General features: G+C 47.7%; 1 long non-coding RNA gene across 1 annotated transcript in view; it reads left to right on the top strand.

Moving 5' to 3' along the window:
* LOC138489401 (uncharacterized) overlaps positions 1–14,995 on the top strand; it is a 29,594-nt gene extending 14,599 nt beyond the window's left edge. Inside the window, exon 2 of the long non-coding RNA XR_011274791.1 lies at positions 11,598–14,995. This is a non-coding gene — a long non-coding RNA (uncharacterized lncRNA). The remainder of the gene's footprint in view (positions 1–11,597) is intronic.
* The last annotated feature ends 10,585 nt before the right edge of the window (positions 14,996–25,580 follow it).

Below are 25,580 nucleotides of genomic sequence, written 5' to 3'. Positions count from 1 at the left end.
AGATCTGTATCCATTTTTAGCAGATTCCAATGTTTTTTTTAAATTGATCTTAGGTGTTTAGCTTCATTATTGTATGTAGTTACTAATCTGATTTTTGATAAGGAGGTATTGTCTGATTCTTTCGGTTTGCTTTTCAAAAGGTCTTTTCTCATTCGTTCCTTGCTTTTGTTTTGAGCTTGGTTTAAATGTTGCCGTTAGTAACCTCGCATCAGGAATTTTTCTTTTGCTATGTTCAAATGTTTGGTCATTTCTCCGTCTTGAGTGCAATTTCTTTTGATCCGTAAGAACTCCCCATAGGTAATATTGTGTTTGATGTGAAACGGGTGGTTTCTTGCAGCAAGTAAAATACTATTTCCTGAGGTGGGTTTGATGAATAGTGTTGAATGAATTTGGTTGTTAAAAAAGTTCTAAATCTATGAAATTGATTCTCTCTGTACTTTCCTCCATGGTCAGTTTTAGGTTGTACTGGTTAGTGTTCAAGTATTGATGGTATTCAAGAAGAGATTCTCTGCTGACTTTTCATATTATCAAAATGTCATCGATAAATCTGCTCCAATAGATTATTTGATTGTTCTCTGAGAATGATGGATGTTGCCATGCATGGCGTAATTCATATGAACCCATATGAAGATTTGCATATACAGGGGCACATTTTGCCCCCATTGCAGTGCCTTGTTTTTGTTTGTAGAATATTTCGTTGAATAGAAAGAGGTTATTATTTAATGTGAAGTTCAGCATTTCGATGATCATTTAGTTTTGTTTTTGATATGAGATGGATCTTGTACGTAAGAATTCTTCTGTTGTTTCTCGAACTTTTAGGTGTAAAATAATAGTATACAAACTAGTAACATCAAATGTGACTAATCTGTATTCTGGTTCCCATTCAATCAGTTCCAGTCGGTTGATCACCTCTTTTGAATCTTTTATAAATGACACTAGGTTTGTGGCTAAAGGTTGAAGATGTTGGTCTATATATGCAGAAATAGGTTCTGTCAGAGAGCCAATGCTATTTATTATTGGTCTACTGGATGGCAGCAGATCACATTTTTTGTGAGTTTTAGGTAAGAAGTAAATACTTGCAATAATTGGATGAGTGTTTTTCATGAAATTCTTCTTCTGTGATTAGATCTTCCTCAAACCAATGTGTATTAAAAGTATTCCATTCTTTGATTATGTCTGGTAATGGATTTGTTGTAAGTTTTTCACAAGTCTCTGTGTTCTTGAGATGTTCTTCTGCCATTTTTATGTAGTCTGTCCCAACTCTATCATATTCCAGGGATACAGTTGGAGATGCCAATGGACATCTGTGTAGTATACGCCTGTCTCCTTAAGGCTTGTAGGTTTTTTAAATGGAGTTTAAACGAAACACAGATTCTGTTTTCCATTTCACATTTGAAGTTGAATGTAACCTAACAGCTGCTGGTTATGGACTGGGCACAAAAGACATATACATGTATTTATTATATCAAAAGCCGTGATTATTGTAAGCATGCACTTGGCTTAAAATTAGCTCCGGTGGCAACACAGTACTGCTGTAATATTATTCCTTCCAAATACTCCCAACACATAGGAGCCTGCTCCCTGCTTCCGCCCACACAGATCAGGGGTACCAGCAGATCAGCCCCACAGGAAGATGCTGTAATATTATTCCTTCCAAATACTCCCAACTTACAGGAGCCTGCTCCCTGCTTACACCCACACAGACCCGGGGTACCAGCAGAGCAGCACCACAGGAAGATGCTGTAATATTATTCCTTCCAAATACTCCCAACACACAGGAGCATGCTCCCTGCTTCCACCCACACAGATCAGGGGTACCAGCAGAGCAGCACCACAGGACGATGCTGTAATATTACTCCTTCCAAATACTCCCAACACACAGGAGCCTGGTCCCTGCTTCCACCCACACGGATCAGGGGTACCAGCAGAGCAGCACCACAGGAAGATGCTGTAATATTATTCCTTCCAAATACTCCCAACACATAGGAGCCTGCTCCCAGATTCTACCCACATAGATCAAGGGTACCAGCAGAGCAGCACCACAGGAAGATGCAGAAATATTATTCCTTCCAAATACTCCCACCACACAGGAGCCTGCTCCCTGCTTCCACCCACACAGATCAGGGGGACCAGCGGAGCAGCACCACAGGAAGATGCTGTAATATTATTCCTTCCAAATACTCCCAACACACAGGAGCATGCTCCCTGCTTCCACCCATACAGACCAGGGGCACCAGCAGAGCAGCACCACAGGAAGATGGTGTAATATTATTCCTTCCAAATAGTCCCAACACACAGGAGCCTGCTCCCTGCTTCCACCCACACAGACCAGGGGCACCAGCAGAGCAGCATTGCAGGAAGATGCTGTAATATTATTCCTTCCAAATACTCCCAACACACAGGAGCCTGCTCCCTGCTTCCACCCACACAGACCAGGGGTATCAGCAGAGCAGCACCACAGGAAGATGCTGTAATATTATTCCTTCCAAATACTCCCAACACACAGGAGCCTGGTCCCTGCTTCCACCCACACAGACCAGGGGTACCAGCAGAGCAGCACCACAGGAAGATGCTGTAATATTATTCCTTCCAAATACTCCCAACACACAGGAGCCTGGTCCCTGCTTCCACCCACACAGATCAGGGGCACCAGCAGAGCAGCACCACAGGAAGATGCTGTAATATTATTCCTTCCAAATATTCCCAACACACAGGAGCCTGGTCCCTGCTTCAACCCACACAGATCAGGGGCACCATCAGAGCAGCACCACAAGAAGATGCTGTAATATTATTCCTTCCAAATACTCCCACCACACAGGAGCCTGCTCCCTGCTTCCACCCACACAGATCAGGGGGACCAGCAGAGCAGCACCACAGGAAGATGCTGTAATATTATTACTTCCAAATACTCCCAACACACAGGAGCCTGCTCCCTGATTCTACCCACATAGATCAAGGGTACCAGCAGAGCAGCACCACAGGAAGATGCTGAAATATTATTCCTTCCAAATACTCCCACCACACAGGAGCCTGCTCCCTGCTTCCACCCACACAGATCAGGGGGACCAGCGGAGCAGCACCACAGGAAGATGCTGTAATATTATTCCTTCCAAATACTCCCAACACACAGGAGCATGCTCCCTGCTTCCACCCATACAGACCAGGGGCACCAGCAGAGCAGCACCACAGGAAGATGGTGTAATATTATTCCTTCCAAGTAGTCCCAACACACAGGAGCCTGCTCCCTGCTTCCACCCACACAGACCAGGGGTACCAGCAGAGCAGCATTGCAGGAAGATGCTGTAATATTATTCCTTCCAAATACTCCCAACACACAGGAGCCTGCTCCCTGCTTCCACTCACACAGACCAGGGGTATCAGCAGAGCAGCACCACAGGAAGATTCTGTAATATTATTCCTTCCAAATACTCCCAACACACAGGAGCCTGGTCCCTGCTTCCACCCACACAGACCAGGGGTACCAGCAGAGCAGCACCACAGGAAGATGCTGTAATATTATTCCTTCCAAATACTCACAACACACAGGAGCCTGCTCCCTGCTTCCACCAACCCAGATCATGGGCACCAGCAGAGCAGCACCACAGGAAGATGCTGTAATATTATTCCTTCCAAATATTCCCAACACACAGGAGCCTGGTCCCTGCTTCAACCCACACAGATCAGGGGTACCATCAGAGCAGCACCACAAGAAGATGCTGTAATATTATTCCTTCCAAATACTCCCACCACACAGGAGCCTGCTCCCTGCTTCCACCCACACAGATCAGGGGGACCAGCAGAGCAGCACCACAGGAAGATGCTGTAATATTATTCCTTCCAAATACTCCCAACACATAGGAGCCTGCTCCCTGATTCTACCCACACAGATCAAGGGTACCAGCAGAGCAGCACCACAGGAAGATGCTGAAATATTATTCCTTCCAAATACTCCCACCACACAGGAGCCTGCTCCCTGCTTCCACCCACACAGATCAGGGGGACCAGCGGAGCAGCACCACAGGAAGATGCTGTAATATTATTCCTTCCAAATACTCCCAACACACAGGAGCATGCTCCCTGCTTCCACCCACACAGACCAGGGGCACCAGCAGAGCAGCACCACAGGAAGATGGTGTAACATTAATTCTTCCAAATACTCCCAACACACAGGAGCCTGCTCCCTGCTTCCACCCACACAGACCAGGGGCACCAGCAGAGCAGCATTGCAGGAAGATGCTGTAATATTATTCCTTCCAAATACTCCCAACACACAGGAGCCTGCTCCCTGCTTCCACCCACACAGACCAGGGGTACCAGCAGAGCAGCACCACAGGAAGATGCTGTAATATTATTCCTTCCAAATACTCCCAACACACAGGAGCCTGCTCCCTGCTTCCACTCACACAGACCAGGGGTATCAGCAGAGCAGCACCACAGGAAGATGCTGTAATATTATTCCTTCCAAATACTCCCAACACACAGGAGCCTGCTCCCTGCTTCCACCCACACAGATCAGGGGCACCAGCAGAGCAGCACCACAGGAAGATGCTGTAATATTATTCCTTCCAAATACTCCCAACACACAGGAGCCTGGTCCCTGCTTCAACCCACACAGATCAGGGGTACCAGCAGAGCAGCACCACAAGAAGATGCTGTAATATTATTCCTTCCAAATACTCCCACCACACAGGAGCCTGCTCCCTGCTTCCACCCACACATCAGGGGGACCAGCAGAGCAGCACCACAGGAAGATGCTGTAATATTATTCCTTCCAAATACTCCCAACACATAGGAGCCTGCTCCCTGATTCTACCCACATAGATCAAGGGTACCAGCAGAGCAGCACCACAGGAAGATGCTGAAATATTATTCCTTCCAAATACTCCCACCACACAGGAGCCTGCTCCCTGCTTCCACCCACACAGATCAGGGGGACCAGCGGAGCAGCACCACAGGAAGATGCTGTAATATTATTCCTTCCAAATACTCCCAACACACAGGAGCATGCTCCCTGCTTCCACCCATACAGACCAGGGGCACCAGCAGAGCAGCACCACAGGAAGATGGTGTAATATTATTCCTTCCAAGTAGTCCCAACACACAGGAGCCTGCTCCCTGCTTCCACCCACACAGACCAGGGGTACCAGCAGAGCAGCATTGCAGGAAGATGGTGTAATATTATTCCTTCCAAATACTCCCAACACACAGGAGCCTGCTCCCTGCTTCCACTCACACAGACCAGGGGTATCAGCAGAGCAGCACCACAGGAAGATTCTGTAATATTATTCCTTCCAAATACTCCCAACACACAGGAGCCTGGTCCCTGCTTCCACCCACACAGACCAGGGGTACCAGCAGAGCAGCACCACAGGAAGATGCTGTAATATTATTCCTTCCAAATACTCCCAACACACAGGAGCCTGCTCCCTGCTTCCACCCACACAGATCATGGGCACCAGCAGAGCAGCACCACAGGAAGATGCTGTAATATTATTCCTTCCAAATATTCCCAACACACAGGAGCCTGGTCCCTGCTTCAACCCACACAGATCAGGGGTACCATCAGAGCAGCACCACAAGAAGATGCTGTAATATTATTCCTTCCAAATACTCCCACCACACAGGAGCCTGCTCCCTGCTTCCACCCACACAGATCAGGGGGACCAGCAGAGCAGCACCACAGGAAGATGCTGTAATATTATTCCTTCCAAATACTGCCAACACATAGGAGCCTGCTCCCTGATTCTACCCACATAGATCAAGGGTACCAGCAGAGCAGCACCACAGGAAGATGCTGAAATATTATTCCTTCCAAATACTCCCACCACACAGGAGCCTGCTCCCTGCTTCCACCCACACAGATCAGGGGGACCAGCGGAGCAGCACCACAGGAAGATGCTGTGATATTATTCCTTCCAAATACTCCCAACACACAGGAGCATGCTCCCTGCTTCCACCCATACAGACCAGGGGCACCAGCAGAGCAGCACCACAGGAAGATGGTGTAATATTAATTCTTCCAAATACTCCCAACACACAGGAGCCTGCTCCCTGCTTCCACCCACACAGACCAGGGGTACCAGCAGAGCAGCATTGCAGGAAGATGCTGTAATATTATTCCTTCCAAATACTCCCAACACACAGGAGCCTGCTCCCTGCTTCCACTCACACAGACCAGGGGTATCAGCAGAGCAGCACCACAGGAAGATGCTGTAATATTATTCCTTCCAAATACTCCCAACACACAGGAGCCTGGTCCCTGCTTCCACCCACACAGACCAGGGGTACCAGCAGAGCAGCACCACAAGAAGATGCTGTAATATTATTCCTTCCAAATACTCCCAACACACAGGAGCCTGCTCCCTGCTTCCAACCACACAGATCAGGGGCACCAGCAGAGCAGCACCACAGGAAGATGCTGTAATATTATTCCTTCCAAATACTCCCAACACACAGGAGCCTGGTCCCTGCTTCAACCCACACAGATCAGGGGTACCAGCAGAGCAGCATTGCAGGAAGATGCTGTAATATTATTCCTTCCAAATACTCCCAACACACAGGAGCCTGCTCCCTGCTTCCACTCACACAGACCAGGGGTATCAGCAGAGCAGCACCACAGGAAGATGCTGTAATATTATTCCTTCCAAATACTCCCAACACACAGGAGCCTGGTCCCTGCTTCCACCCACACAGACCAGGGGTACCAGCAGAGCAGCACCACAAGAAGATGCTGTAATATTATTCCTTCCAAATACTCCCAACACACAGGAGCCTGCTCCCTGCTTCCAACCACACAGATCAGGGGCACCAGCAGAGCAGCACCACAGGAAGATGCTGTAATATTATTCCTTCCAAATACTCCCAACACACAGGAGCCTGGTCCCTGCTTCAACCCACACAGATCAGGGGTACCATCAGAGCAGCACCACAAGAAGATGCTGTAATATTATTCCTTCCAAATACTCCCAACACATAGCAGCCTGCTCCCTGCTTCCACTCACACAGACCAGGGGTACCAGCAGAGCAGCACCGCAGGAAGATGCTGTAATATTATTCCTTCCAAATACTCCCAACACACAGGGGCCTACTCCCTGCTTCCACCCACACAGATCAGGGCTACCAGCAGAGCAGCACCACAGGAAGATGCTGTAATATTATTCCTTCCAAATACTCCCAACACACAGGAGCCTGGTCCCTGCTTCCACCCACACCGACCAGGGGTACCAGCAGAGCAGCACCACAGGAAGATGTTGTAATATTATTCCTTCCAAATACTCCCAACACACAGGAGCCTGGTCCCTGCTTCCACCCACACAGACCAGGGGTACCAGCAGAGCAGCACCACAGGAAGATGCTGTAATATTATTCCTTCCAAATACTCCCAACACACAGGAGCCTGCTCCCTGCTTCCACCCACACAGATCAGGGGCACCAGCAGAGCAGCACCACAGGAAGATGCTGTAATATTATTCCTTCCAAATACTCCCAACACACAGGAGCCTGGTCCCTGCTTCAACCCACACAGATCAGGGGTACCATCAGAGCAGCACCACAAGAAGATGCTGTAATATTATTCCTTCCAAATACTCCCACCACACAGGAGCCTGCTCCCTGCTTCCACCCACACAGATCAGGGGGACCAGCAGAGCAGCACCACAGGAAGATGCTGTAATATTATTCCTTCCAAATACTCCCACCACACAGGAGCCTGCTCCCTGCTTCCACCCACACAGATCAGGGGGACCAGCAGAGCAGCACCACAGGAAGATGCTGTAATATTATTCCTTCCAAATACTCCCAACACATAGGAGCCTGCTCCCTGATTCTACCCACATAGATCAAGGGTACCAGCGGAGCAGCACCACAGGAAGATGCTGAAATATTATTCCTTCCAAATACTCCCACCACACAGGAGCCTGCTCCCTGCTTCCACCCACACAGATCAGGGGGACCAGCGGAGCAGCACCGCAGGAAGATGCTGTAATATTATTCCTTCCAAATACTCCCAACACACAGGAGCATGCTCCCTGCTTCCACCCATACAGACCAGGGGCACCAGCAGAGCAGCACCGCAGGAAGATGGTGTAATATTATTCCTTCCAAGTAGTCCCAACACACAGGAGCCTGCTCCCTGCTTCCACCCACACAGACCAGGGGTACCAGCAGAGCAGCATTGCAGGAAGATGCTGTAATATTATTCCTTCCAAATACTCCCAACACACAGGAGCCTGCTCCCTGCTTCCACTCACACAGACCAGGGGTATCAGCAGAGCAGCACCACAGGAAGATGCTGTAATATTATTCCTTCCAAATACTCCCAACACACAGGAGCCTGGTCCCTGCTTCCACCCACACAGACCAGGGGTACCAGCAGTGCAGCACCACAGGAAGATGCTGTAATATTATTCCTTCCAAATACTCCCAACACACAGGAGCCTGCTCCCTGCTTCCACCCACACAGATCATGGGCACCAGCAGAGCAGCACCACAGGAAGATGCTGTAATATTATTCCTTCCAAATATTCCCAACACACAGGAGCCTGGTCCCTGCTTCAACCCACACAGATCAGGGGTACCATCAGAGCAGCACCACAAGAAGATGCTGTAATATTATTCCTTCCAAATACTCCCACCACACAGGAGCCTGCTCCCTGCTTCCACCCACACAGATCAGGGGGACCAGCAGAGCAGCACCACAGGAAGATGCTGTAATATTATTCCTTCCAAATACTCCCAACACATAGGAGCCTGCTCCCTGATTCTACCCACATAGATCAAGGGTACCAGCGGAGCAGCACCACAGGAAGATGCTGAAATATTATTCCTTCCAAATACTCCCACCACACAGGAGCCTGCTCCCTGCTTCCACCCACACAGATCAGGGGGACCAGCGGAGCAGCACCACAGGAAGATGCTGTAATATTATTCCTTCCAAATACTCCCAACACACAGGAGCATGCTCCCTGCTTCCACCCATACAGACCAGGGGCACCAGCAGAGCAGCACCACAGGAAGATGGTGTAATATTAATTCTTCCAAATACTCCCAACACACAGGAGCCTGCTCCCTGCTTCCACCCACACAGACCAGGGGTACCAGCCGGACAGCATTGCAGGAAGATGCTGTAATATTATTCCTTCCAAATACTCCCAACACACAGGAGCCTGCTCCCTGCTTCCACTCACACAGACCAGGGGTATCAGCAGAGCAGCACCACAGGAAGATGCTGTAATATTATTCCTTCCAAATACTCCCAACACACAGGAGCCTGGTCCCTGCTTCCACCCACACAGACCAGGGGTACCAGCAGAGCAGCACCACAAGAAGATGCTGTAATATTATTCCTTCCAAATACTCCCAACACACAGGAGCCTGCTCCCTGCTTCCAACCACACAGATCAGGGGCACCAGCAGAGCAGCACCACAGGAAGATGCTGTAATATTATTCCTTCCAAATACTCCCAACACACAGGAGCCTGGTCCCTGCTTCCACCCACACCGACCAGGGGTACCAGCAGAGCAGCACCACAGGAAGATGCTGTAATATTATTCCTTCCAAATACTCCCAACACATAGGAGCTTGCTCCCTGCTTCCACTCACACAGACCAGGGGTACCAGCAGAGCAGCACCGCAGGAAGATGGTGTAATATTATTCCTTCCTTCCAAATACTCCCAACACACAGGGGCCTACTCCCTGCTTCCACCCACACAGATCAGGGCTACCAGCAGAGCAGCACCACAGGAAAATGCTGTAATATTATTCCTTCCAAATACTCCCAACACACAGGAGCCTGGTCCCTGCTTCCACCCACTTAGATCAAGGGGACCAGAAAAGCAGCACCACTAACAAGACCCAGGTCAGAGAGTTAATCTACATTTCTCTCATGCAATATGTGAATATGTAGTGAGTTCCAAGCATCTTCTTAAAATGATTTCTGTACTTTATCATTTTATTTTTACTTGTCTGTTCCATTTGCTCTTCTTTCGCCTTGGTAATGCATGTTATAGTTCCTTATCCGAGACCACTGTGCCAAACACGTATTGGTCTTAGTTGTCTTTGTTTTAGTGTATAGCTGCTGTTGCAGTATATGGTGAATAATACTAATGGCAACATGTCCATGTTTATATAATGTATGAGATAAAGTACTCAAGAATTAAGTTTTATTGGACTCTTATTATATAAGACTAGGTAGTGTGTCTTTTATATTTTGATCCTTCATTGCACTAATTATAGTACTTTAAAAGTTCCAAATAAAAAAACTATGTGTTAGATACATTTTGAGCGAAACGAGGCAGTGACCTCTAATTAGTGGCAGCGAGCATTGGACAACTGCCAAATGATTTTGGTGAGTTGGGAGAACAGTTTTTCATGTGCTGATGACAGAGAAGAGGTAAAGGGGGGGAACGGAAATATGGAATACCCAAAATGATCTTCTCTAATACCTGCAACATGCACATCCATCAATGGTCAAATCTAGGGCCAAGAGAAGGATTGTCTGTATTGTTAGATGAGCTATAGTATGCTACCGCAATTTGGCTTATTATAAAGTCATAAATGAGCTTCCGTTCGCTGCTGCCACTCTCCTGTTCCATGAACTGCACCCCCCTCACCTTAGAGGCACACAGTCCCCTGTATCCACCCGTTTGTGCCTGCTGAGATAACACATGAACCAGCACTTGTGTAATATCTACTTGTGGTTTCATGAATTTAGCAGGAGGTACACAGTGTAACATGAGTCGTAGCAGAGGGGAGAGAACACGCATTCAGCACACCGTCTTCCCAAGACATAATGATTAATAGCGTTGTTTTGTTTATCAATGGCCATTTTTCTCTTCTTCCAATGCCATATCATCCCACTGTAACATCACAGCAGAGGATTATGGAATTCATAATCAATACCTGTTATATCATGGGCTGTGGTGCCAGCGTTTTCTCTGCCTCCCCGTGTCATATAAGAACTGAGGGAAGCCCCAGGAAAAGCCCAACACCCTGCCCACATACATGAATAGCTTCCCTGACAGTGCAGGGGCCGTGATTCTGGGTGTTTGTGAAAGCTTTGACTCTAGTGCTGCCACAGGCCACACTGCGTTTGACATGGGGGCCATAGACATCATAACATTATGATTGGGCAGCTATCAGTAATGGGGTATATTCCACCTCGGGGTAACTAATGGCATCATAAACTCAAGCTCCACTTTCCCTCAGAACCTCTGGATTCGATGGAATATAGTCCCATAGTCGATAGCTACTCATTGATAATTCTATTTTTCCCTAATCAATTTCCTGTTTTAGAAAGATTAAGATTAAGGATGGTGAAGGCACACACGGGTTTATAATATACTGATTAAGGATGGTGAAGGCTCATAGGGGTTTATAATATACTGATTAAGGATTGAACTGTGCAGCGACTTCAAGCTCCTGATTTAAACTCATGAAATTGATCTGAGTCAAGACTTACATTACTTCTCACAGGATGACCCATTAAGTTTGTGAGCGGGGTGTAAAATGAGGATTAACAGCTCTGTGATAGATCTATTGTTTTTTGGGCTGTACTATGACATACAAAATAATGTGTTCCTCTGCTTCTTTCAACAGAGAATGAGCAGCCATCAGAGGATCCATGCTAGGGAGAAGTCCTACGAGTTCACAGAATGTGATAAGCACATTAATCACACCTCTAAGCTGAGAAGGCATAAGAGATCCCACAGAGTGGAAAGACCTTTCAAGTGCTTGGAGTGTGAGAAAAGCATCACTCAGAGCTCACATATAACCCAGCATTTGCAGAGCCATACTGGGGAGCGACCATACCAGTGCTCAGAGTGTGAGAAAGGCTTCACTCAGAGCTCACATCTACAGCAGCATCAGAGGATCCATATTGGGGGCGACCGTACCAGTGCTCAGAGTGTGAGAAAAGCTTCACTCAGAGCTCACATCTGCAGCAGCATCAGAGGATCCATACCAGTGCACAGAGTGTGATAAAAGCTTCACTCTGAGCTCAGATCTGCAGAGGCATCAGAAGATCCATACTGGGGGGCGACCATACCAGTGCACAGAGTTTGTGAAAAGCTTCACTTACAGCTCGGATCTGGTCAACCATCAGAAGATCCATACTGGGGGCGACTATACCATTGTTCAGAGTGTGATAAAAGCTTCACTCTGAGCTCACATCTGCACCAGCATCAGTAGATCCATACTGGGGGGCGATCATACCAGTGTACAGAGTGTGTGAAATGCTTCACTTATACTTCAGATCTGGTCAAGCATCAGAGGATCCATACAGGGCTGAACCCTATCAATGCACAGAGTGCAAGGCAAGGTTTTGTTTCCCATCATCCCCGAGTTACCATCAAAGGACACATAATGATCAGAAGCCCTATCAATGTACAGAATGCAAGAAAAGCTTCAGTGACCCCTCGGCCCTGAGCAACCATCAAAGGACACATACTGGAGGGAAGCCCTATGAGTGCACTGAATACAAGAAAAGCTTCAGTTACCGATCAACCCTGAGGCGCCATCAACTGATCCATACTGGAAAGAAGCCATATTGGTGCACAGAGTGCCAGAAAAGCTTCCATTTCCTCATAGACCGTAGCAACCATCAAAGGACCCATACTGGGGATAAACCCTATGAGTGCACAGAATGCAAGAAAAGCTTCAGTGGCCGATCAACTCTGAGGCGCCATCAAAGGATCCATACTGGGGAGAAGCCCTATGGGTGTACAGCATGTGGTAAGTGCTTTAATCGTTCATCAAACCTGATGACTCATAAGAGATCCCACACTGGATTGAAACCCTACTAGTGTACAGAGTGTGAGAAGAGCGTCACCTGTAAATCAAGTCTATCCGCGCATCAGAGTATTCATACAGGGGTTAAGCCCTAGAACTGCTCAGAGTGCAAGAAAAGCTTCAGTGACCTTTCAATTCTGAAGATCCATCTAAGGATCCATATTGGGGGGGAAGCCCTATTAATGCACCGAGCCCAAGAAATGCTTCAGTCTCCCCTCAGTCCTGAGGAGCCATCAGAGGACCCATACTGAGAAGAAGCCCTATCAATGCACAGAATGCAAGCAAAGCTTCGGTGACCAATCAACTCTGAGGCGATATCAAAGGATCCATACTGGGGGGGAAACCCTATGGGTGTACAGAACTCAAGAAAAGCATCAGCAGCCATCAAAGGATCCATACAGGGCAGAAGCCCTATGAGTGCCCAGAATGTGGTAAGAACTTTAAGCGTACATTAAACATGATCACTCATAAGAGATCCTACATTGGATTGAAACCCTACCACTGTACAAAGTGTGAGAAGAGCTTCACTCTTAGAACATGTCTTTACAGGCATCAGAGGTGCCATACTGGAGAGTGACCATACTAGTGTACAGAGCGAGAGAGTCTTCATTCATATAGTTAAAAGCCATGTTTATGTTGGACAAGGGCTTCCATGACAACAGTGGAATATATATTGTAAATAAAAACAAGAGATATTTTGCAAAAAGAAACATGTATATTCCTAACAGTTCCACGAGTGCTCCATCTGAGGATGGAGGTGATATGGGGGCCAAAGAGTGGAATTCTCTTCCAACCGCTGTTCCATTTCCTGATGATAATCAGATCTTTTGGGAATCTTGGAAGTCCTGCATAAGCAGCCCTGCTGCGTTCTCCTGTGGTCCAAGCATTTGGTCACCAGAATACCCTTTGGGTGAATGTTGCATGTTGCATGTTATAAATATGTTAAATAGAAACCGCTCATTAGGTAAGCACACACAGTGAATATCTACTTACAGCCTTCATGTCATGCACCATTCCCAGCATGATAGCTCAGCATGTTGAGCAACTGCTGCAGAAATTAAAAGGCCAGATATTGAGCCCTCTGCAAAGCCTGAGGATAAGGGCAAGGCAGTCTGCAGCTGTCCACCACCTCAACAGCATCCTGTACGGCTGCTTTCCTATTCTGTTTGCCCTGCCCACCCTGCTCCAAAAGACGCTGGCTATCGAGTCCTTGATGAAGCCGAAGGACAAGGGTGAGGCAGCAGTTTGTGGCATTCTGTGAAGGGCTGTGAGGCTGTATGTATTCTAAACAACCCTTGCTATGCCACCTTACTATAGGCCTCATCACGAGCTAGGTGGTAGCCCTTAAATGCAGCAGTAACGCTAATACTGCAGCATTTAAGGGATGGCCCTATTTTGAGTTGGCTGAAAATTTGGAGTTTCACCTCCCGCTTTTTGCTGGAGGTAAAAATCCTGCTTTCTGCCCACTTCTCAGCCGTATTTGGCACTGTTACTGCCACCGCTATTACCACCTGTGTTAATAGTGCCCACCAACCCCATTGGGGAATGGGAGCTTACTGCTGTACCGCTACTTGGGATCCAGTGATAGCTCCAATTAGTGAAAGGATACCGCCCAACACCTGATGAGGCCCTATATCGATACAGGTTCTTTGGACCAATAACATTAAAAGTACTCAGAAGTCCATTTATTTGTTAAAGCTATTTTTCTTGCTGTCTTTACCTGGCTACAGATGTATAGTGTGATCTGAGACCTGCTCCATCAATCACATCTGACTTCTAACTTGTAATACTGTAAAGGTGTGGTCCCCAAGTAATCATCGAAATGATCCAAATGGATTCAAACATGGAGTGTACAAGCAGCAAACAGAAACTGAACTTGAAAGCCTTTCTCAACATTATACTCCTGGGCTATAACTTTTTAAAGCAGAAAATTGCAACAATGAGCATAATTCTAACATGTTGTTTGGCCACTCGAAATCAGGCCTACATGCTTTCAATCTTTGGGCTTCTGTTTCTTCTTGTTTCTCTTCTTCTTACCTCTCCTTCTCCCTTTTCACCTCATATTTTCTTTGTTCTTTCCTTCGCTTACATTCTTTGTCTCTGTATTGTTTATATAGCCTCTCTTCTTGCTCTACATTGCACAAAATCTAACTCATGGTTTCCTTTCTCATGACAAATAAATATACTGACCGTTCACCATTACCTAATGCGATAGTGTTGTGAAGTATTTGTTTGTGAATGTATTCGGTAAGGAGGGAGATGTGTTGTGAAGTACTTGTTTGAGTCTGATGTAGCTTGTCACGTGCTTGATGATGTCATGTGAGTGCCTGTGGAATGTTGATGTATGAGTGGGAGAATGCTGTGTTGAGTGTTCCGCGTTAGGTCAGTTGGTCCCTCCCTTCCTGGGTGATGGTTGCCGGTGTTTATATGTCTTTTTCCGGATATCTGTAACTTGTAACCTAAGAACTGAAGTAAACTTACAAAGAAGTAACCAAAGCAAGCCTGGACAGTACTATATTACATTGGCGACGAGGATATCTGGATCCCATAAGAGATTGAATCAGCAGCCCATAGTTCTTGGGAGTGCAGTGTTGTGGAAATAAGAAACTGGAAGTGGGCCATGTGAGAAGGATGCCCCTGGTATTATCAGACAGGATCAGCAGCCCTTAAGAATTTGGGAGTGCTGTGTCAGGGGTTTCCAAAGGAGAGACTGGCGTCATGTTAAGGGAGTTTAATACTGGAGCTGCGCATTTAAATTAATCAGAGTAAAAGATGCTTGAGACTATGAAAATGCTGCATGTTCATTATACACAAGCAGTAGCAGCTCCAGAAGTGTTAGAAGTGATTGAAGGGGCCGTGTAAGCAACGGGAATTCTTGCGGAACATAGAAACTCATAAGGGTCTGAAAATGCTGGTGAAGTTTAAAAATGTTTTTGAAGAAGCTGAGTGTACACCAGAGGTGCTGGCGGAGTGACCGTTAACCCAAGGGTCAGCGCCGCAGTACCTTTGCTTTCTGTGTCATATTCAAGTATGATGACGTCACATTCCAGCAGAGAGAGTCGACGAAGCTTTGGAACTCTGTGCCTCAGTGTTCCGGAGAGAGACCTTTGAAGGATTCGAGCAGTGAGCGGTGATACTCGAATAGAGCACCTTGATGGCATCTTGCAACATGAAGACGTCATGTCGCGGCATCCGAAATGTTTTAAAAAAAAGAGGAAGAACAATAAATCATTGCACTTCTTAGTAGAGGACTGTGCTATGGAGATGCAATGTGAGGTGACACATTAGACAATACGGAAGTGACTCTTTATAAAGAAATCTGCTCATATGGACAAAAGAATGCAAGGAACGTTTTGGAAGCAACGCGAGTAACGCTTTGGGTTACGGGAAAGCTTTATGCTGAATTAATGCGGCAAAGAAGGCCGTATCGAAGTAGGTGGGCAGCAAAGCCGCTCCGCCTGTTAGGGGCGTTTGTTAGCGTCCAACAAGTTTGAGTATCGTTCAGGGTTTTCACCTAATGATAAAAGCGTGTTTTAAATTAAGGCTGCAACGAGAAACCTTGTGCTTGGTGATGGACAGTAAAGCCGCTCTGCCTGGTATGGGTGTCGAGTAGCAGCCAAAGGTGAAGAAGAAGAGGGTCCAGGACTTTCATTTTGGATGTGTGCAGTAAGTCCATGAAGTGTTTCATTATGTAAGAGGTTGTGAGAAATGAATGCCGCCTGATAATGAGGCGTTATGTAGCGGCCATCGATCGGCATATGTAGTATGTTCCTGGAGGTTAAGTAGTAATTAAGTGACATTTTGTTGTGGCTAATTAGTGCAATGTTGTAATTAGTAATGCACTATATATATATATATACCCCCGTGCACTGCTAAGACTAACACCCACGACATCAAAGATGACATCACATGTGTATTTACTTTTCATGAAATGTGTGTACAAGGGATTCTTATTATAATGTTGAGAAAAAACTGTCAAGGATCATTGGAATAAATATCATGAGCTAATTAGTGCATTAAGAAATGCATTGATATACATAGCATTCTATTATGAAGTTCTATCCAGTATACTAAGCTACTCATGCAGAAACATAGGCATTGTGTGCAGCATATATGATGAAGGTACAATATTCATACTTTTGATATGTTGAATAATGAAATGATAACTGTTTTCTTATTAGAGTTTTGCTTACTGTGAAATATGTCATAAATAGCTAATAAAACTCATGTATTACATAATTGCAAGAACACACAAATATGGGTATATACAGGGAAAGTGAAGTAAGCAAAAAAGCAGAAGTAGTAGCAGAAACAATTCATAACGTAACTGATTATCTTCATGCAAATAAATGATTGCTCTGTTTGAAAGCTGCTATTTACCCTATGTATATGTATGACATGATGTGACTGGACCCTAAGGAAAGTAGTGTGAGTACAATGTATACAAATATGAGCATATACAGGGAAAGTACAGTAATAAAAAAACAACAGAACTATCAGAAAGTGTTGATTAATTATAATTTTGGCATTTATATAGCGCTACAAACCTTCAGGTATCTGAGCGCTGCTTATTATTACCCACGGTGTGTGGTGCTCATTTATCGACCTCGGAAGGATGAAAGGCTGAGTTTGGCCCGCCGGGATTCGAACTTGCGTTGGCAAGCTCTGCACGGATGTCAAAGCGAGCGCTCTACTCGCTGTGCCACTTGACCGGTTGATAACTCTACTGATTATCTTCATGCACAGAAAGGATTGCTGTCTTTCAAGCTTGTGTTTTCCCCTATGTATATGTTTCATATGTTTCATATGATATGACTGGACACTAAGGGAATTACTATAAGAACATACTTGAAGGATAAGTCTACAAATATAGTACGTTTACAATTTTTTGTTCGTGACTGTTACTGAAGAAAACCATGTGGCCTAGATGTGTCAGTAAAGGAAAAAAGAGGGAGACAGATATGTGATGTCATTAGTGATGTCATCAATGACATTTGTGATGCCATCTTTGATGTCGTGGGTGTTAGTCTTAGCAGTGCACGGTGGTGGCGCGAGTTATGGTTGCTTACCTTACCATAACTGGCGAATTTCAAGGGTATTTCGGTTTTACTTGGAACCACAACGTCGCTTTAACAAAGTTTTTTAACTGAATTTCATAGGTTTTTAGTAGCGTAACTTAACCATAACGTCCCTTTAACAAAGTTTTTTTACTGAATTTCATAGGTTTTTAGTAGCGCAACTTAACCATAACGTCCCTTTAACAAAGTTTTTTTACTGAATTTCATAGGTTTTTAGTAGCACAACTTAACAATAATATCTCTGACTTTATGTACAAGTAACATAGAACATACTGAACCCCCTCTAATGAATGTGATGTCCGTGAACTCTTCTAATGTCCGTGGACATATGCAGACATGCAGACAACAGCACCACTACCCAAAAAGTCTGGGGGGTATGTTTAATTGTTATATCATAACATATGAACATTTTACAAATTCACAAATCAGCACACATATACATTATATGTAGTAATAAATAAGAAGTGTAACCCATATATATATATATATTTTATTTACTTGTTTGTAATCAAAGAACAGTTTGATTTTTACAAGACGTTGTTTCACATAGAAAACACAATGTAAAAAGGTGAGTAGGAGAAGATAAAAAGAAAACCAGAAAGCATAATACATAGAAAAAACAAGTAATGTAAAGTAACCCATATATATATAACACATTAACCATTAATTTGAATGCAATATGTTCTAAAATGGAATATACCAAAAGAAGAAAGATAGTCTTCCAACAAGATTACCTCACAGAAACTCCACAAATAAGAGCAACAACAGATCTACAGACCAGTAAGAACACACCTTACCAGAAGCTAGTAAGTGTACTGCATTTTACTCATATATTTGTAAACTTTCTGTATTAGACACAAAAAAAGTGATATTATGTTTTTTTTCTCACAGAAATGTCTAGTACTCTGGAGTGGCTAGAGGAGCATTTCCCACGTGAGGAAATGTCTGAAGATAGTGAACCTAATGGTAGACACTTTACTATATAAACCAATTAATAAATATTATTTTATATAAATTTAACATATACATTTGTTTTGTACAGACCATACAAAAATTGAAAATACTAAAGAAAAAGAAGTATTGGATAAGACTCTTCAGCACATAGAAGAATAAATGGACTTACTCATGGCAAATTTTAACAATTTAAAAAACTTTGTGGAGGATCACTTGTAACAAACAACTACATACCATTGTCCCACATGTACCTGTCCCACCTCACCATGTACCAGTCAATTATCCCCAAACCCTCTCCATGAACCAAAATGTTTTGATGAGACTTCCATCCCTTCTTCACCTCATATAAATCCTATTGAAACCCCCAATTCTCCTGTTTTTGTTTCAGTTTCCGCCTCACCTTCTCTGTCATAAATTTAACATCCATATAAAATAAAGTAAAATTATTATATTGTGTCCTAATCCGTTTCTTGTCTTTTTTTAAAAAGCAGTTCAGGTGTCCGCGGACAGCGCGGGTATCCGGAATGTCCGTAAAGAAATGAAAATGTGAGCGTCCTAAGGATACTATGGGGGTAATTCATGGAATTTCGCACAAAAGTGGCGCACGCGGCTGGCGCACAGTGTCCCTGTGCGATACACTGCGCCAGCCGCGTGCGATAAAATCCATTTCATCGCACAGCGTATTCATTGATTTCAGCCTCCAAAACCATCCGTGGCGCAGACTGGCTGAGCGACCCTGCAGCAGCGCCAGTTACGCCCCCAAGAACGCCCTTGCGCAAGGAAAATCCATCAAAATACCCAATTCAGCGCAAAGGGCTGCGCTAACCCTGGACCAGTGTACAGGGCTGCCAAACAGCAAACGCCAAGCGGGAACGTGTATTTCAGGGGTGCGCATGAAGTTTCACACGCGATTTCAACAGGTCACGTGTATTTCGGGGTGCGCGGGAAGTTCCACACGTGATTGGCCTGGGTACGTGTATTTCAGGGGTGTGCGGGAAGTTCCACATGCGATTGTCCTGGGTACGTGTATTTCAGGGGTGCGCGTGAAGTGTCACACGCGATTGGCATGGGTACGTGTATTTCAGGGGTGCGCGTGAAGTTTCACACGCAATTTCAACAGGGCACGTGTATTTCGGGGTGCGCGGGAAGTTCCACACGCGATTGGCCTGGGTACGTGTATTTCAGGGGTGCGTGGGAAGATCCACACACGATTGTCCTGGGTACCTGTATTTCAGGGGTGCGCGTGAAGTTTCACATGCGATTGGCCTGGGTACGTGTATTTCAGGGGTGCGCGTGAAGTTTCACACGCGATTTCAACAGGGCACGTGTATTTCGGGGTGTGCGGGAAGTTCCACACGCGATTGGCCTGGGTACGTGTATTTCAGGGGTGCGCGGTAAGTTCCACACGCGATTGTCCTGAGTACGTGTATTTCAGGGGTGCGCGTGAAGAGTCACACGCGATTGGCCTGGGTACGTGTATTTCAGGGGTGCGCGTGAAGTTTCACACACGATTTCAACAGGGCACGTGTATTTCGGGGTGCGCGGGAAGTTCCACCCGCGATTGTCCTGGGTACGTGTATTTCAGGGGTGCGCAGTAAGTTTCACACGCGATTGGCCTGGGTGCGTGTATTTCAGGGGTGCGCGTGAAGTTTCACACGCGATATCATCAGGGCACGTGTATTTCGGGGTGCGCGGGAAATTCCACACACGATTGGCCTGGGTACTTGTATTTCAGGGGTGCGCTGGAAGTTCCACCCGCGATTGCAGTAGGGTGCGTGTATTTCTGGGGTACCGGGGAGTCCGACACGTGATTTGGCAGTGTGGGTCCTCCCAGGTGTTCCCTCTACACCCTCCACGGCCCCTGCAGGCAGCCCACACCACAGGGGACTACCCTGCACCCCTGGTCATGTCCCGCAGCCAGCCCATCCACCATGTGCATGCCCCCCAGCAAAGCCACATGTCCCCTTGCACCCCCAGCAGAGCAGGGCACCTGCCCGCAGGCCCCCACTCATGTCCCCCTGCACCCCCACCCCCCAGCAGTGCGGGGCACCTCCCAGCAGGCCCCCACTCATGTCCCACTCATGTCCCCCTGCACCCCCACCCCCCAGCAATGCAAGGCACCTGCCAGCAGACCCCCACTCATGTCCCACTCAAGTCCCCCTGCACCCCCACCCCCCAGCAGTGCAGGGCACCTGCCAGCAGGCCCCCACTCATGTCCCCCTGCACCCCCACCCCCAGCAGTGCAGGGCACCTGCCAGCAGGCCCCCACTCATGTCCCCCTGCACCCCCACCCCCCAGCAGTCAGGGGCACCTGCCAGCAGGCCCCCACTCATGTCCCACTCATGTCCCCCAGCACCCCGTCCCCCAGCAGTGCAGGGCACCTGCCAGCAGGCCCCCACTCATGTCCCCCTGCACCCTCACCCCCCCAGCAGTGCAGAGCACCTGCCAGCAGGCCCCCACTCATGTCCCACTCATGTCCCCCTGCCCACAGGTCCTGACAATCCTCAATCATGGCCCTCATGGCCAGCCTCCCCAGCCCAAAGACCCAACCAAGTATCCCATCCACCCACATAGAGAAGGCAATTACATGATACAACCCCAATGGAAACAATGTAAATGAACACATGTGTGTCACACACACACAATGGTTGCAAGTGAACCTGAAAACCCATATCATGACATGCATGAAACCAATGAGATGATACCACACATCGAAGTATGATTTAAAAAAATGTATTAAAAACAACATGAATGGCAATGAAATGAAACAAGCAACAGTGGGAATAAAAAATAAAAGCTGCCTGTCCCTTTTAAAATCAAAAACAAGAAATCATAATCCAAAGAAATGTTGTCCAAAGTCACAGTCCAAAAAAAGTAATCCAAGGGAAAAAACAAATAGAAAACCATTGCTCCATGGTGACAAAAAAAAGAAATAAAAAAAAGATAAATCCAATGTCGAACTATGTACAAATGAAGAATCCAGGGTCCATGAGCCCAACTGAAGAAATGAAACCTACCAAAAACTAATACCTAAGAAAAAAACTATATACAAAAATGTGGTGCATAGTCCAAGCGCAACCAAAATAAAGAAAAAACAAAAGGAAACCTAACACTAACTATTTAACTATATACAATGGCGGTGGGTAAGTCCAGCGGCTAACTCTGTGGTGTCCCGGGCCAGGGCATCATCGAACTCCTGCTCGATGCCCCGGAGGCGGTCCTCTTCCATGGCCCAGTGGGTTCGCAGGGACGATGACATCTGGATCTCCAGGTCTCTGCGAATGGCCTCGAGGCACTCGGCCCGCCTCAGGGCCCTCCGCATGGAGTTCTCTGCCCTGACCATCGTGAGCCGCGCCTCTTCCGCCCGCCACCGCTCCGCATCTATCTGCTGGCCCAATCGCTGCCACACGGAAGACACCTCCCGTCCTGGGTCCTCCTGTCCTCCGGCCGATGCCTGCCCCTCCGATGTCGAAGGCTCCGAGCCATCGTGGCTCCCACCTACAGCCTCCTCCTGCTGCTGCTGCTGCTGTCCATGTGCCCTGTCCGATGGTGCCTGCACATCCTCCTCCAGCTGGGGTGCAGTTGTTGATGTGGCCACCCCTGCTGGACGTCCGACTCCCGACTGTGGCAGGGATGTGTCCTCCACCAGCCTGGCAGCATGGTCAGAGGCAGCTCCACAGGGCACCCAGGTGATACATGGGTGGGAAGATGGCACGGAGGACGACTGGCGCATAGGGGGTTCAGTTGAGGAGGGGGTCGAAACAAGCTCTAGCAAACGGAGGATTCCGGCCTGGGTGACCTGTCACAGTAGGCTGACGTGGTCAACGAGCCATTCGAGATGACGTGCAGTCTCCCCACGGAAAGACTGGAGGTCAGCTTGCATGGCCCGTTGACGCAACGCAACGTCTTCCGTGTGCTTACGCGTGGCCAGCTTGATACGGAGTGAATTGGCACGTGAAAATCCTGCACGTCTGCGTGTAATTCGAGGAAAGGCCCTTAGCGCGTAAGCGCGTCAGCACACGTACGCGAATTCATTGGCCCAAAGGCCCTCGGCATGTAGGCACGTCCTGACGTTACGCGCGCAGGCGTTTTTCCTCGTGACGTGGGCACAGTGGTCCATGTTGCGTGCAAAAATAAAAATAAACACGTCCGAGTGTCAAGGTGTGTAATTGGAGGAAAGGGCCTTAGCGCGTAAGCGTGTCTGTGACATGCGCGCGCAGGCGTTTGCCTGAACACGGGTGCATGTAACACGTCCAAAAACTGCACGTCCGAGTGTCAGCTCGTGTAATTGGAGGATAGTGCCTTGGTGCGTACACACGAGAGTGACGCGGGACGTGTGGGCTGGTTCAAAAGGTACGTGTAGGATGCCATTTCCTTGTACGTGCTTTTTGTGGAGAGCGAGTGGGTGAATTCTGTACTTCTTGTCGGTTCACACGCCTGTGCCTGTGCGTTGCGTGACCTGTCATCTTTCCCCAGGGGTCACATACAGCCTTGCTAGAGCACTATGGTACGAATTCCATCTAGTACCCTACCCCTTTGACCCCCAATTGCCCACGACAATAGTTTACTGCAACTCCCATACGCACGACAACATCAGTGCCATGGTTGGGAGGCGAGCAAGCGGTAAGGGTGGCAAAGGTGGCCGAGCCTCAAGAGGTGGGCGGGGTGTGCGCGGTAGGGGACGTGGCCGGGATTTGCAGGGTGCCTCTAGCCCCCCATGTGTGGAGGACCAGTCAGGGACACCCATGCCCCCCGCCCCCCTTGTTGAGGGAAACGTAGCTGACACCATCCATGCTCAGCCCTTGTTGGACCGGCCCATTGTGGCACCAGACCTGGCACAGGGTGACTCCCAGGCTGACTTCCAGGTCAGCAAGTCTAGGCCATGTGTGGCGGCGCAAGTTGGTGTCACCAGGCCACGTGGATCAGGGGCAGCCATGTCATCTGCTGCCCCGAGTCGGCAGGGTGGGGAGGCTGCAGGGGCAGCTGCGGCTCCATCCACCCCAGCTCTGACTCTCCCAGCCAGGACAGTGTCGGTCCTGGTCCATCATGCTGACGTTCCCCCTGACACCATCACACTTCAGCTAATGCCTGCACCAAGTCCCATGGTCAGTGTTCATTCCCACACTCCTACTACACAGTCCACCGGGGCTCCTGCCCCTAGTGTCCAGAGCGGCGTACGCCACTCAGGATCCCCACCACCTTCGAAAAGGAAGAGGAAGAGTGCTCGTCCAGTACAGGCTGATGCCCCAGATACGGCTACACCGGCCGGCACGTCAAGGAAGCCTAGCTTCAATGAGGCCGAACGTGATGCACTTGTGGAGTATGTGTCCACACATGACCACGAGATGTTGATTACTGCAGGGTGCAAGACCACACAAGCTCAACGTCAGGCACACTGGCAGACCATCGCGGACATCATAAGTGCCCTTGGAATTGTGAGGCGCACAGCTGGTGATTGCTACAAGCGCTGGAACGACCTGAAGCTCAGGGCAAAGAAAAAAAGCTGGCCTCAAATCATGCCGCTACTCTAGTGACTGGAGGTGGGTCCCCACCAGAGGACATTGAACTCACTTCACATGAGTATGTTGCTGGGACCTACATCACAGAGGAACAGATCCAAGGCGTGGGAGAACTGCCAGATTACGAGGCATTGTCCGGTGAGTGCACATGCATGTGTTTGATCTATTTGTATGTTGTGTGTGTGAGGGTTTCTGATTGAGTGCCAGGTGAGGGTGTGTGTGTCTGAGTGGTTTGGGTCACCCATGTGCTTCATCCAAAACATTCTGCGCCCCAGGATTTGGGTATTACAGTATCCCTTCTGCCCACAGTAGACATTTAGCGCAACATCACGCCAGTTGCCCTTGAAGTGGCTTCTTGCTGCAACATTGTTCCGTATTTCTCAGTGTTCATTCAGGCTGATAGTTTCAATTCCCTCACTTTAACTATGCATTTATCTGCCCTATTGTCACATATGTGACATACCTATGGTACATGCCATCTGTGTGATGGCACTGCTAGCCAGCATGCAGCTAATGTGTTGATCTTCCATCTTGGTGTCATCAGTGTCTGCCATTTGACTCCCCTTCATACTCAGTGACAGTGCATGTATGGGAGGGTCATAGTCATGTGGGACATGTGTCAATCAAGTACTGGTTCTGTAGCTTATCAGGCCTATTTGTGTGCCATGGTGCTAATGCCTGTTTCCATTTTCTGTCTTTCCTGTCTTTGCAGGGGATGACGCACTTGATGCTGTTGAGGTTGAGGAGATGGTGCAGACCCAGGAGGGATCTCAGGCACGACCAAGCACCAGTGGGGGTCGTGGTGTGGTGGTGGGTGAGAACCCACTCCTGCTGCAGACCATCCTCTCCAGGGGTGTCTCTGGGTGCACCTCCCCAGACCTCTATTTAGGTGTTGATTCGGATGATGATGAGACCTATGTGCCGTCGCAGGTAAGTGTTTCTGGAAGGGATTCTGTTCTGTCCGACCCACCTGCACCAGGGGTAGAACCCTCTATGGGGATGTCAGTGTTGGTAGGTCCGCCTTTGGTGATTACGGATGCTGGGTCACACTCCGCAATTTCTGATCCTGTTCCTGCGCCAGCAGATCAGAGGGGGAATGCAGTCCTGCAGCCTCAGGCAGTACCGACACAGCAAGGCGCAGTATGCCTTGCCCCAGGCAGGTGTGGTGCCCGCCAACGCGGTGGCCGTACGCCACCAGGCAATACTGCATGGGAGCAATCCATTTACGGTATGGCAACCCA

The sequence above is a fragment of the Ambystoma mexicanum genome, chromosome 9 (genome assembly GCF_040938575.1).
Source record: "Ambystoma mexicanum isolate Mex_15411 chromosome 9, UKY_AmexF1_1, whole genome shotgun sequence".
NCBI lineage: Eukaryota > Metazoa > Chordata > Amphibia > Caudata > Ambystomatidae > Ambystoma > Ambystoma mexicanum.
Note: the sequence above shows the minus strand (reverse complement) of the source record. Positions and strands in the feature narration are given on the sequence as shown.